This window comes from Gallus gallus, chromosome Z (genome assembly GCF_016699485.2).
Source record: "Gallus gallus isolate bGalGal1 chromosome Z, bGalGal1.mat.broiler.GRCg7b, whole genome shotgun sequence".
Lineage (NCBI taxonomy): Eukaryota > Metazoa > Chordata > Aves > Galliformes > Phasianidae > Gallus > Gallus gallus.
Genome location: NC_052572.1, coordinates 37,578,312 through 37,593,657, shown reverse-complemented (window position 1 = coordinate 37,593,657; position 15,346 = coordinate 37,578,312). Strand labels below are relative to the sequence as shown.

General features: G+C 36.9%; 1 long non-coding RNA gene across 1 annotated transcript in view; it reads right to left on the bottom strand.

The window, feature by feature from the left end:
* Positions 1–4,376: 4,376 nt before the first annotated feature.
* LOC121108630 overlaps positions 4,377–15,346 on the bottom strand; it is an 89,851-nt gene continuing 78,881 nt past the window's right edge. Inside the window, exons 2-3 of the long non-coding RNA XR_005843319.1 lie at positions 7,641–7,993; positions 4,377–5,097 (exon numbers count right to left, since the gene is read on the bottom strand). This is a non-coding gene — a long non-coding RNA (uncharacterized LOC121108630). The remainder of the gene's footprint in view (positions 5,098–7,640; positions 7,994–15,346) is intronic.

Sequence of the window (15,346 nt, the reverse complement as noted above, 5' to 3'; positions counted from 1 at the left end):
CATTTCTTCCTTCCTTCCTTCCTTCCTTCCTTCCTTCCTTCCTTCCTTCCTTCCTTCCTTCCTTCCTTCCTTCCTTCCTTCCTTCCTTCCTTCCTTCCTTCCTTCCTTCCTTCCTTCCTTCCTTCCTTCCTTCCTTCCTTCCTTCCTTCCTTCCTTCCTTCCTTCCTTCCTTCCTTCCTTCCTTCCTTCCTTCCTTCCTTCCTTCCTTCCTTCCTTCCTTCCTTCCTTCCTTCCTTCCTTCCTTCCTTCCTTCCTTCCTTCCTTCCTTCCTTCCTTCCTTCCTTCCTTCCTCCTTTCCTTTCCTTTCCTTTCCTTTCCTTTCCTTTCCTTTCCTTTCCTTTCCTTTCCTTTCCTTTCCTTTCCTTTCCTTTCCTTTCCTTTCCTTTCCTTTCCTTTCCTTTCCTTTCCTTTCCTTTCCTTTCCTTTCCTTTCCTTTCCTTTCCTTTCCTTTCCTTTCCTTTCCTTTCCTTTCCTTTCCTTTCCTTTCCTTTCCTTTCCTTTCCTTTCCTTTCCTTTCCTTTCCTTTCCTTTCCTTTCCTTTCCTTTCCTTTCCTTTCCTTTCCTTTCCTTTCCTTTCCTTTCCTTTCCTTTCCTTTCCTTTCCTTTCCTTTCCTTTCCTTTCCTTTCCTTTCCTTTCCTTTCCTTTCCTTTCCTTTCCTTTCCTTTCCTTTCCTTTCCTTTCCTTTCCTTTCCTTTCCTTTCCTTTCCTTTCCTTTCCTTTCCTTTCCTTTCCTTTCCTTTCCTTTCCTTTCCTTTCCTTTCCTTTCCTTTCCTTTCCTTTCCTTTCCTTTCCTTTCCTTTCCTTTCCTTTCCTTTCCTTTCCTTTCCTTTCCTTTCCTTTCCTTTCCTTTCCTTTCCTTTCCTTTCCTTTCCTTTCCTTTCCTTTCCTTTCCTTTCCTTTCCTTTCCTTTCCTTTCCTTTCCTTTCCTTTCCTTTCCTTTCCTTTCCTTTCCTTTCCTTTCCTTTCCTTTCCTTTCCTTTCCTTTCCTTTCCTTTCCTTTCCTTTCCTTTCCTTTCCTTTCCTTTCCTTTCCTTTCCTTTCCTTTCCTTTCCTTTCCTTTCCTTTCCTTTCCTTTCCTTTCCTTTCCTTTCCTTTCCTTTCCTTTCCTTTCCTTTCCTTTCCTTTCCTTTCCTTTCCTTTCCTTTCTTCTTCTTTTTTTTTTTTTTTTTTTTCCCACAGTTGAAGCAAAACAAACAAGGCTTATGCTGAACTATTCCTTGAAACCTAGGAGCCTTTCCCTTTATCCATTGCAGGTTTGCATTTGGTTGAAACCTCTGATGGCTGCCATGGGCACCTTCTGTGCCCAAATATTTCTCGGGCTGTAGGAGTTTCCTGTGGGGTCTCCAGGGAAAGGGTGCACCAGATAATTTCCACCCTTGCAACCTCCTTGCACCAGTATGTTTTCCAAGATTTTGGACACTGTATCAGATGACTTCCAGTAATTCACTTCCCTTCAATACCTGTGGATGGGAGTCAACTATACTTAAGGAAGTCATGATACCAAGACACGAAGCAGTTCTTCATGATCTGTCTGCTTTACTTGCTCAAGCAAGGGGGAAGGAGGATTGCAGTTGTGATACTTTCTTTCCACTTCTACAGTCATCTCTTTCCTACTTTTCCAACTTTTCTGGTTCAGGTTTTTACATGCAATGTATTTCCTCCCATGCAGCACACTTCTGTTTCCAGGTGACAGGCTTATATGGGCAGAAACAAGCCAAATGAATTCACCAAGTCCATTTCATAAAGAAGACAGAAATAAAAAAAAAATCTAATGATAACATGATAAAGCATACAGCTTTTTTTGATTTCCCTTTACTGAGAAGTTCATCATAGTTTCAGCATAAGCATTCCTACTGCATTCAATAACAAATGGCATTAAAATAATTTTCTAATTCTGTGTATAGGGCTATTTACATGGCTCTTAATATTTTTTGCCACACTTCCTTTTACCTTGTAATAAGTTTATTGTACTAGTTTTGTAAAACGAATCATTCCTGTATCAAACTCAATCAAAGTAGCTTAGTTGGCTCATGCCTGATGTGTGACATATACCCAATACATGAAATTACATCACTCCATTCCAAATGACTGTAAGTAAACAAAGCCTATTCACCTCTGGAGGCCTTCTGGAAAATCTTATGCTGGTGTCATTTCATTTATTTCAGCAATTTCCAATACATATACAGAAGTAAATTAGTGAGATTGTTACATTTTAAAAAACAAAACAAACTAACTAAAAAAACCCTGTTTTGTTCTTTAACACATTATTTTAGTCCGTGACTTTTCAGTGCTTTTTTTCATTTTTTATTTTTAAATTTTAGTTTATTCTTTTGACTTCCATTATGTGTCCCTCACTTCATACACAATCATCCTAGACAATATTCAGAGAACTTGCACTGCTATCCAGTAAATTATTTTGAAGCATACTTCTTCCTAGATGGTGCAAGTTTATAAGATTAAAATGTAGAAAAATAACAGTTGAAAGATAATTTCATTAGACATAACCCGTTACCTGGCCTAGAGGGAGATTTTCCTACCTATAGCAGGGGCGTTGGAACTAGATGATCTAAAAGGTCCCTTCCAACCAAAACCATTCTATAATTCAGTTCAATCTACATGACTGTCACATTTGTTATTGAAAAATATGCATGCCAGATAATCTTTGGCTAGACTTACTACATTTCTTTCAGTAGTTTTTCCATAAAAAAGATTTATTTTTACATTAATATACTTAAAAAGCTTACTATTCTCTTTGGTAAATTAAAACCCGACCTCAGAAATTTTTTTTAAAATGTGTTTTTGAAATACTTCAGAAAATCACTAGCTGTATTAGAAACATGAACTTTCATTATGATTGATTATTCATTCTCTCTGTCAATGCAGTGAACTACAACTTCTTGCAAGCCCACTGGCTGAATCACAGTTTATTTTATATGTAGATGGATGCTTTGTTAAGTATATATTTTTAATCCTACATGGAGGAAGGAAATCCCTCCCTACAATGGAGATCTATGCCATAAAGTTATACTATTCCTGGATAACTGCTGCCAATCACCTGTAGGGAGTTCTGCTGCGAGCTAATTTTACTCAGGAACACCCAGAGGGGGCAGAAAAACCTTTTTCTGTGGTTTGAACTGTACAGGGGAAAAAATATAATATATTTTCAGTATTTGCTATAATGTGAGCAAGAAAGTGTAGGCAAACTAAATTAAAGGCATGGGATGAAATGTGACAGTACTGCTGCAATACAGCCAGGTAGCTAATATTATGTAAATGAAAATATCCACAGAGTTTGGCTGCCGAGAACTTACTGCAAATCTCAGCTGGTGGCTGCTCTATTAACTGAAGGATTATGGGCTTGAATTAGTGTCTTGTATTCAGCTGAATAAACAACTATCCCCTTGGTATTTTGGCCCACAAAAACTTCTGCTTTAGCTCTGAAATTTTCTAAATCCTCTCTGGACAAGAGTCCTGATTGTGTCTCTGAAGTTTATTATAGTAGAGTTTGTCTTGTTTCTTCGCACTTTATGATAGTAATAAACAAAACTCATCCACCTATTTACTTACCATAATGAGAATCCTTGGGATTTTATTGCTTAAAGCCAAATATTTGCAACAACAAACAAACAAACAAACAACAAACAAACAAACAAATAAACCCAAAACAAACCAAAACAAAAAAACTGTGATTGAAGTATATTTCACAGAATATTCATTTTCACTATAAGTTTGACTGACAGGTCTAATAAACGTTACCACTCACATGGCATGGTCTAATGGAAACATATTCTCTTCCTGCTGGACAACAGGCTTACAGCACTGCAGAATCAGTTTCAAAGGGATGCAGAAGACCTGTGATAGGCCATCTTGTAAAGTGGGTAAAGATGATGATCAAAGTGATGATCAAGTGAGAAATTGTGGATCTGTGGGCATAGAAAATAACAAAGCTAGTCAAAGCAACAATAACCAAAGCAATGTGAACCAACCAACTAGCCAACCACAGCCACCATCATCTATAACAAAAGCAAACAAACAACAAAAGAAAACAAAACCAACAATAAGCAAACAAACAAACAAACAAATAAATAAAGGAACCAGCTGTTTGTGGGGGAAGAATGAAAAGTGATTAAGAACTGAAATGATTAAGGAAGAGATCTGTTTGATATAAAGAGAGCATTAATTCATCCTTAGTGAAATATAAATGGTATTGCAGGAAATAGTAGGTATAGCATGGGACTAAGTTCTTCAGTGCTGAAGATGTTGTGATACAAAGCCATTAATAAGCAAACCCGTTTATGTTGGTGACCCAGACAGCATCCATGATTTGTGATTTTACATTCATTCTGAAATAAAGCAAGTGCCTTCGTGAAGATGCAGTGGAGTGTGGTGCATTTTAATGGGATCTTAGAAGAGAATTTGAGTGCCTACATAAATGAACTCATACAAAGTAAAAATGAAAAACATCTACCATGTCATTAACAATGATCAGAACAACTCAGATATGAACACAGAGAGATTTTGGTGCATTGCCTTGCAATTTTCCCTTCTATCATCCTCTGAGTAGCAATGCCTCACCCTGTGTTGAAACTGTAGGTAATCCACCTTCCAGCACTTCTCCCGGGAGACCATTATCTACCAGAGGAGAATAGCAGCAGCAGGAACCATCTGCTGCTCTGGGGGGGCCAAGGCAGGAAAGAGTTGGGTGTCTGTAGCCTGTGCCTCAGTCACACCAGCAGCTGTTGCTGATCACCTCAGCTGGTACTGAGGGCCAAGCAAGGCATCTCTGTGTGGACATCTCCACCCAGCACCTCCCATGTGCCATCCCCAGGAACAGCTTGCAGAAACAGCTTCATCTCAAGCTTGGGAGAGCATGAAAATTACCAGTGACCACATGGGAATAGGATGCAGCTCTGTGTCAATGCTTGGTGTTGTTTTCTGGGCCTGTCACGTGTTAATTCCAGGGGAGAATCAGCTGCTTTAAATGCAATTTCTGGTCAGTCTTCTTCAAAGGGGAGATCTCTGAATGTGGGCGGCCATCAGTGTTGCTTCGTTACAATCAGTATTTCTTTTTTTTTTCTTTTTTTTTTTTTTTGTTACTTGTTGGGAAAAGAAAGAGAAAAAAGTGAGTTAATATACTTTCTTGTGCTGATAGATTTTGGTGGAATGGCTACTTCAAAATGATCACTTGGAATCCCTTGTTTCAGTGTTTTCTTATTATTCAAGTAGCAAACATAGCCTTCCAAGACAGGATCACATTTCTGCATTGAAAGGCATTGTGCAGCAAGAATCTTTCTCTCTGTGACAGCTCTGTGCATGTGACATTGGCATTAAGTCTGGCTGTGAGAGCAGCCTGCCTGGAAAGAACAAGCAGGAAAGCATAGCAACACTACCGTCTTCTGCTCTACAGAAATCCAAAGTGGTCTCGGTGCAAGCCTCTGAAGTGAAGAGGAGCTTGCCTTGTGTCTTTTACAGTGTATCTTAATGAGATTTTGTGCACCTAATGAGAACAAGAGAAAAGTAAGTGATATTGAAATATTTTCCATAATACCAGTTTTAAGTATCTGATGTTAGTTACTCACAGGCTAAGGACAGGTTATACAGTGCATTGTTGCAGGGGCAAAAACTCATTTTTTTGTGTATCTGGTAGTGACTTTAAAAAGTGATTATAGACTAAATAATTTTTCTGGGCGCTGTACCTGACTGTAATAATCCAAACTGCCTGTGACATACGATTATATTTGGCAACAATCACCAGTTCCCACTGTAGTGTGAAATTAACACCACACACTATAGCTGCAGCATTTATTGAACACAGGGGAAATGATTATCACTCTATAAACTCAAAGACATCCTCTGCTATTACTTAATTAGCATTGGTATCTGTACATAAATTAGAACAGCATTTGCTGCTAGCTTCCCCACTAAAAGCCTAACAGCCTTCCCTCAACCACCCGTAATTTAAATGATAACTGAGTCTTTCAGGGATACACCACTAAAAAACAAGTTTGACTTGCAACCTGGCAAAGTGCACTACAGGATTTTCTCGAGGTTATTAATATTGGCTTTCTTTTCTTTTCTTTTCTTTTCTTTTCTTTTCTTTTCTTTTCTTTTCTTTTCTTTTCTTTTCTTTTCTTTTCTTTTCTTTTCTTTTCTTTTCTTTTCTTTTCTTTTCTTTTCTTTTCTTTTCTTTTCTTTTCTTTTCTTTTCTTTTCTTTTCTTTTCTTTTCTTTTCTTTTCTTTTCTTTTCTTTTCTTTTCTTTCCTTTTCTTCCCTTTTCTTCCCTTTTCTTCCCTTTCCCCTTTCCCTTTCCTTTCTTTTCAGGCTTTTCTAAAATGAGTTTTTCTAAAAATAAAGCTACACAAAATTCAAAATTTAATTTTGTTCATTCCCGTCTTCTTCCCATACCCAGACTGCACCCACCAGAAAAAAAAAAAAAAAAAAGCTTTTGCTTGCCTACTGGTGCAATAGTTTCTGTAGGTAGACAGTCATATACCTCTATCAGAATGGAAACATTCTTCTGCTTGTTTCTTTTGAGAAAGCTTTTCACAAAGTGTCTGTTTTTACTTTGCGACTTGATAAAAGGCACTGCAGAAACTAATATTTGTCCATTTGCAATAGGAATTTAGCTAGCAAACAAACACAGGCTAAATTGGCTTGGTTGGATTTGCCTAAGAATTACTTCATTCAGGATCTGCTGAGCACTGAACAGGGTACAGTGACATCATCTGATGGCAACTGGAGAGAAGAAGTGTCATAGGATGTGCCAGTCAAAGAACGGCTTGAGAGGGAGGCAGAGAGAAAAAGTAAGTTAAATTGTTTCCAAGGAGTTTGTTGTGCATAACTACTTACCATTTCTTCTATATGAAGTTTTTTATACTATAAAGCTACAATCTTTCATTGTTTGACCCTGAGGATATTTTTAGATGCAGCAAGAGAAGTAGCACTGTCAATGTACATAATCTCTTCAGTGAATGTACCCATGCTGTAGATGTACTACATATTGAAAAAAATGACTTGTATTGCCCGGTCCATATTGCTGGTACGTAATTTTACTATTCTGTTAATGAGAAGTAGATAAATATTGTATCAGTGAGTTTGGTATATTCCTTGTTTTAAGTAAAATTGGCATTCCAGGTTCTCTCCTTCTAGTAGAGCTAAAATAGCATTTCTGCTGCATTGCCAAAGCAGAGGAATCTGAATGAAATTTTCCATTTTTAATTCCCTTAACATTAATTGAAATTGCTTTTGGAACAGAACGCCCAGAAAGGTTTTTATATGTATTAAGAAACGTTTCTTACTCTCCTCAGTCATGCTTCTAAATCTGCCCTGTAAGGGAAAGTCTTCCCCAAACACAGGGAAACGATGCAATTTATTATTGTGATCAATTTACAAGATTTTTATAGAAAAATATAATAGAAGTACTAGAAATTAAACATCAAGAAACAGTGGGGGAATAATTGGCTAAGTGTACCCTTAGCCAATCACTTAGCCAATAATCATTTAGCCAATTCTGTTAATAACAAACAAAAAAATGTACTTGTATCTTCTGCATGCATTTTTCCTTAAAAACTTGCTTTTTCAAAATAATCTTGTACACAGTGATTCTATAGGTTGAAGAAAAAGAAATTAAAGTACTTACGTTTTTCTCCACTTTTATATTCTTGTCAATAACTTAAGAAATTTTTGGCTCCAGTTCCTGATTCTCCTCCTGTGCCTGACAGTCAGTGATTCATACCAATAAGCAAGGTCAACCTGAGGTTATGTGTCCTCCCTATGAATATCAACTGGAGATCTAGCTCTCCTCCCAAAGCAATGGAAATTTTATTTGACCTTCTCTGAGTTGGTCACTAGAGCTGTCCTTTGGTTCCTGGGTGGATGGAGCTTGCAGGGCTGACTTGGTGACTTCTGTCAAAGCAAGAGTGTGATGTGGTTCTCAAAGGTATGGTGTCTTTTGTGTTTGACAGTAGGTAGGTTTCGTTCCAAACAAAATAACTAAGTAAGAGAAATAGAGGGAAAAAAAAGAGGTTATGTCATATCAGTTAATCTGGCTAATGATAAATGAGTACAAGATCTCAACAAACTTAAAAAACCAAACACACTAAATTACATTTTTGTCACTACAATATTTCATTGCACCTTGCTTTAGGTTTTTATGTTAATCCAGTAGCAAGGATACCTCTGCATTTCTAAGACTGGCTGTATTTTATACTGTCCTTTTTAGTCTAGAAAATTTTACTTAATTTGTCTTGTGATCTCACTGTGTTTCTGTCCAATATTAAACTATAGACTGTAGACTGATTTTATTCATTTAGCCTCTCATGATTTGGTCAGCATTAGGTAATTTCTATTTTAAAGTACTTCTGGATAGTTACAACAGAATTCAAGGTGATATTTCCAAAACAGTCACAGGACCAGAATTTTTGTCTTCCCTACTGAGAAAGTGAACTGGACATTTGACTTTTTTCCTTCTTCCCCCCCCCCCGCCTCCCGTCCCCCCAAGTTAGTGTGCTGAATTATACATTATCTAGGTCAAGAAAGCATGCTAAAATTAGTCATACAACATTTCAACAGTAGTGTGAGTGACCATTCAGCATCTTAACCAATAATGTAGGGAGTAATAGATTGTAAACTCATAGGAAAGGTGTAAAGGAGCAGCAAGTGTCACAGAATATAACCATGGTAGCACTGTATAGCATTCCATGATTACTATGTCTGTGTTGGTCCTACTGGTATATCTCTATTGTTTAGGAAAAAATGCAATTTTCATATTTTATTAAGACTTTCTGAAGTTGGGGATGGTGCAAATTCCGGATGACAGAGTGTATGGACATTTTCCCTTCCAAAGCACTGGTATTTAATCCTGCCTATGCAAGAAAGAGACATACTTTGTATTTGTTGTTTGGTGGGTTTGGGTCATGATTATGGGTAGCTTTGCAATATGCTTTTATCCCAGTCACCTGAGTTTTTCCGGTCACCTGAGTACATCGGTAAACTCCAAAAGGTAAAGGTGTAGATGGAGGATGGGTCATAGTTACTTAAGGGAGTGTGTTGCTGTGACACACATTTCTGCTCTCTTTTCACAAAAGTTGAGTAACTGAAACATTCCAAAAAATCTATGACCTGAGTAACCTAGATAGAGGTAATCAGAAAAGTAATAGATGACAAATTTACCTGATTGTCTCTAATCTGTGGTCCACTATATAACATCCCCCGATGTCCCATATATTTTTTTCCTCCTGATTAAGACTAAGTAAGAGGAAATAAGGAGAAGCAGTCTTCCCTTCTTTTACACAAGCATTTCTAAGCCAACCCTTTCAGGTGGCTTATAGAGCCTGTCCCAGATACGATCCCTCCGTATCATATACCTGAAGAAGCAGCTGACTGCCTTGGAAGAGCTGATCTGGGAACCCAGACATATTTCCTCCCAGTTACAAGGGAGGGCTGATGCTTACAAGAAAGTATTTTCTCCTCAGATGTTGCATAGCAACCTCTGGCCGCACAAGAGGAAGAATCCAGTACGCTGAGAAGAAGATAAGTGGGATCCATTTCACTGCTGAACTTCTGCCCTCAACATTGTATGGGAACCTCAGTTTTTAATAATTGCTGCCTAAAAGCAGATCTTTCTTTCTTTTTCAAATAAGTGGCAAATAGGCTAATAATCTACAGTCTGTACAATTTCTCCACCTCTCTTTTCCATCTCTGCATTTCTAAGCAGAGTTTATCCCTACCTGTCATGTCAATTCCATGCAATCTCTCTGATTCTACTGCATGTAAGTAGTATGTGAAAAATATATATATATATTTTTATATTTTTTATATATATTTTTTTAATTAAAACAACTGGATACTTTCCTCCTGTTCATACTGATTAATACCTCTTGTAATTATAGACATAGAATGGACTGGCTTCTTGGTGGATTGATTTCTACAACACCAGGGAGCTGGAAAACCTGTGCAGAGTGAAAGTCTGCAATAAATATTTTTTGGAGGTTTGAGATGTAGAATGCATTTTGTAGGCACTGCTCACGTGGATGTTCATGTAGTCATATCTACAACCCAAGTCTCTGCATTATGTTTCTCTTCACTGCAGGGTCCACACACTGCTCACAGCAGAGAACTCCCTTTTTCCTTCTGTATTCCTGGAAAGTGCCAAGCACTGGAGTGGGTGCTCTAAAATGGTAACAACAAATAAGAATAAGAATTTGCTACTTTATTTCACATGGGAATCAACAGCAATAGAAACTGTTGAAGGATCCAGGAATTTAGGATCCAGAAAATAACATTTGTGATTTAAGCTTATTTTTTCATGTGGTCCTTTATTATGTGTGCTCCTTTATTTTTCATTTTTTTTTCTTTTTTCTTTCCAGTTTTGTTTTACTGTTACTGGAAATAGTGCCATTTCATGTACCCAAGAGAGACACCGAGAAAGGCTATAGTAAGTAATAGACTGCTAAATAAATCAAGTTCATTCTGTCTTTTGCATATATCTGCCATGTTTTAGTCTGTCCATGTTTCTGCTTTTCATCTGTTGATGATGAAAGCTCCCACAGGTGTAATGCAAGATGTCCACAGGTATTATAAATATACCTTCATAGATCCCTGCTGAGGGATAAAGTATGGGGTCAACTCAAAGTCAGCCCTAAATTATTAATGCAAACAAGTATATTATTTGCATAGGAGAATGTTAGTCTGTCTCTTACTTAAAGAAAGATTTATAAAGATCTTAACACCAGAAAAAAAAAATTATAAAACAAAACAATAGCTTTATTTATCAGAAAGAAGTGTTTGTGATCTACAGAAAATGCTTTACTTCACTGAAGAGAAAAGAACAGGAGGAGAGTGTGGGGTGCGTAGGAAATACTCTGCAGATTTTTAACACAAAGTGTATCACAGTAGAAAAATCTGCTAGATACCCTGTACCAGCTTAGTAAAGAAAGATGGTACAAAAGGAAAAACAATTTTAACTACAGCTTATGTACATTAAGTGGGAAATTAAAATGTTTCTTTTTCATTTATCTTCACGTTAAGGGTGCAGTCCTGCTTTTTGCTCTAATCAAACACAGCTTATCTGTAAATGGCATCCCTAAGAGAGAAAGCAAAATAATTTTTTCTCAAATGCTATTATAAGGAAAAAATTCAATACTGCTGTGGGGGTGCTGGCTGGAGGACTCTGACATTGCAAGAAACACAATTATGAAGACTGATGCCTCTGATAAACTGAGATGAGATGCTGGCCAGAAGGCTAAATTAGAATTTAACTTCACTGACAGCATCCACATGTACTGAAGTTTGGGGAAAGAGAACATTATTAGCTAAGAATAATGATTTTCTTTATATCCAAGCTGATATCTGCTTTCATTAATTTAAAATGCCTGTAAAGATGTATTTATGCATTATGTGGCTTGCTTTTTTCATTGATCACCCAGACTCTCTTTTCATCTCCATCAGATCTTTGCTAAAGTTACTCCAGCGTTAAAAGAAAAAGGATAAGGAGACTCTGGAGTAAGCCTGCTTTCATTTACTCTGTTGGAAGTATGGAATTAAAACTGATTTCCGTGGATATATTCCATGTTTCTCTAAAAGCACAATCTGTCTTTAGCGTTGCCTTCAATTGAGGTGCAGTTCAGGTCTGCAGATTTGGCCTGGTGAGAAGGAAAACAGCATAACAGGATTAGGATGAAGAAGGCACTCAAGAATCAATCAGTGCATAATTTTGCCGTTACACTTAAACTGTAGGGATATCATACATTAACTAATGACAGCTTCTGGGATAAAAAGATCTTGGTAGAATTTAAGTCAGCCTTTCTGGTAAAATGTTCTGATGGCAAATGCAGATGTGTGTGTGTACTTATCTTTAGCTAAAGACAGTCTTTAGCCATGTAATATATACAATTACCAACAAAAACTTGTATAATAGTTTTTGTAATTGTGTAGTTGTATTTTTGCATTTACACTCAGGGGAATGTGATTTGAATAAAATAGACTCTTCCCAAGAGCCCCAAGAGGAATTTGTTTTTCTGTTCCAAGTATTCTTAATAACTATTTTTCAGAGTCTTCTTAATATTTTTGGGGGACTTTTGTTTATAGCATGGGTACAGCAATAAGTTCAAAATAGATATGCTGAAGAAAAGCGTGGCTTACAATACATTTGTGTTTGAGAAACATATAGATGTTGTACTGAGCGACATGGTTTAGTGGGAAATATTGGTGATAGATGGACAGTTTGACTGGATGATCTTGGAGATCTCTTCCAACCTTGGTGATTCCATCATTCTATTCTAATTTTGTGAAACACTGAAAATGTCTCCTTTCCAGCAAAAAGGAATGTAAATGTTGGCTATCTTTGAATTAAACTCTTTCAAAAGTGCTCTCACTACAGCCATGTTAGCTGCCTTCACACATGTTTTTATCTATTAGAAAAATGTATTACCTCACCTGGTTCCTTGCTGCACGCAGCAGGATGCTAAAATCATCAATTTCTCTTCACTCCTTGTCATGAGGAAAGGTGCTTTATTTTTCAGCTTTAAGGCATGCTGAATACTTTCTTTACTCATTCAGGCAGTGAAGAGGCTATTAGCAACTTTGCCCTTTTTTTATTCTCTCTATAGAGCTCACCTGAAAATGTGTAAGTAATCCACATTTCAGCAGCATAGTTTCTTACAATCTAGTTCTTGACAGCACTGTGCATCTCTCCATCCCTCTCCTCTTCCCACTCCTGGCTACATCATCTTCTGCTACAGGTTATCCTAAAGGATTTCTTTCCAAGTAATGGGGACAAAGAGATTACAGTTCAACAAATTCAACAATGACTCTTGATGAAAAACTTTCAATATGAATCAGAGACCGTGAATTACATTCCTGCTTTCTTCAGGGTAATTTCTAAACACTAGTTATTCACAAGCTGGAGTGATCATCTGGAGTGAAAAAAATAGTTCTATACATTTGTTTCTCTAAAGATGTGTTGGTGAAATAACTCAGAATTTTACTTTGCAATAAAACCAAAATTCCAGTAATTCTGATTTCTTCCTCAGGAGAAAAACAAAAACAAAAACAAACAACGAAAAAAGACTTGTTGAGATTCAGGAAGCATAAAGAGATGAGATTACATCTATCAGAATTTTTCTGGACACTTTGATTATGTGGTAGATGATTTACTCCCAAGCTTTGTCTCTGCGTGTGGGTTTTCCCCTCCTTTTTGAAGAAATACTTAACTGTCTTCCAGATAGAACTACTACCTGCTTAAGGATAAGAAAGTAAATGCATCTTTATAAAGTATTACCAGTGCAAACAATCTTCCAAGTTGCTTGACTTACTATCTGAAAATAGCTTAATGGACCTTGGTTTTTATGACCTGAGCACTTGGTAATTTTTAAAAAACAGGACTGCTTTACAGTACTGTAAGGAGATCATATACAAGTGTTTTGACAGCCCTTATCTTTGTTGTGCAAATTTGAGGGTTAGGTCCTCATTCAGGACAAACTCAACATGAAATTTACCAGTACAAGTCTCAGTGGACACTAAGGTGAACAGAAGGACTAGAGTATGTTCCTAAAGAACTGTCTTTTTGGAACTGTCTTTATTTGATAATATTTTGTCACATGACACTTTCTGATAGTAAAAATCTTTTCCAGATGAGTAATCCTGTTGTGTTCAAAACACTGTGTTTTCAAGAGTACTCCATACCCATCCTTATGTACCCATTCCCTTCTTTACTTGAGCAGTTAAAGACACTATCAGTATGAGGAGAACTGTTGGGAAAAAAAAAAAGAATTACATGTTTTATTGCTCTCAGCAATCATCTGCTCAGAAAAACATCCATGAAAAGAGCACAACTAGTGGACAATACGCATAACTCATTCTATGGAATCTGTGGCCCAGATAGTGCAAGACATTTCAAGCATGATATTTGTTTTGTGAAAGGAAGACAGTTCCAGTTTATATCAGTTACTCACTGAAAATCATTCTGATAGAGTCACTCTTGAGACCCAAAATGGAACTAATTTAGTAGTTACTGGCAAATTATTTCTTTCACATTCATGATTATTAAGCATCTGGGTCCAAATTCACCCCTGATAAATTGAAGTGAAATAAATGGGATTGCACTGGAGTATCTTACATTCTATTACCGCTGACTCATCTCAGTGAAAAGGAAAAATCTTAACAGCAATGAGACCCAGAAAATGCACACACAGCTCTTATTCAAATCTATGCAAGCTATATCCTCTTGAACAACAATTTAAACTGTATGGCTGAATAGTCTCATCAATGTGTGTACACACATCTACACAGTTTTCTTACCTCACAAGTATTTGACCGGTAACAAATCACTTAATGAAATGCAGACTACAGAAGTCTAGAACATATTTTCAAGAAAGAAAGGACAAAATTTGCAGTGTAAGGAGTATTTTCAATTAATAAACATGTAAGCACAGTCGATGACAAATTAAATGTATCTTAAGTTGTCATTTTTCCCATAATTTTCTGAATGATTTTGATGGTTGATAGCATTTAGCACACTGAAGCGTGCTCTGTAATGCTGATGATTGCTTAGTGACAGTTTCAGTTTAAATCTTTGCTAGGAGAAGGAAAGAGACTATGAGTCCTTCACAGAGATTAATGAAGTGAAGATAAGCAAGGATTGTACTGTACTTCTCTGCTTATAAGAAAAAGCAAAACTAATTTTTTTTGTTATGCTTATTTGAGAAATCACTGGCATGTTGGCTACAGCTCATACTGAACTTCAGCATTGATTTTCTCCCTTATTCTTTTCTGTTTGCCTAGAAAACAATCTCCTATGAAGTAGCTATCTATATTATAATGAAAGTTTCAGCTAGAGCTGGTCTTAGGCTTTCTCTTGACAGAACCTGCACAACAGTAGTCTCAAGTAACTAGCAATAAGTATGCAAAATACATGCATGACAGTGCTTTTTCATGAGGTAGCAGAGCTCTTCAACCAAGACTGATATCCAACTGGAATAGAGAGCCTCTATTCCAAAGTGCGTTAATGCTGACTTCTATACCTAGGAAATTATATCTACCAGTTGGCTAAGCCACTGTACTGTATAGCATCTTACACAACAAAAACACTGAGCTATGTTTCCAACCAGGAATATTGTCTAACCAAGCAGGAAAGCATCCTTGAAACTTCTTGCTCCAGAGTTACTGACCTACGCAGGAGTCATAACACATGTAGGTCTATGCAGCTACCTATTTGTATTACCCATTCCTTATAGTATCAAGTTGATCAAATCACAAGCGTTACAATTCCCAAGTAAAAATAAGTAATATATAAGGTCCAGAATTAATCCCTACTTCAAACGCTTCATAACACAAGTTTCAGGAGGT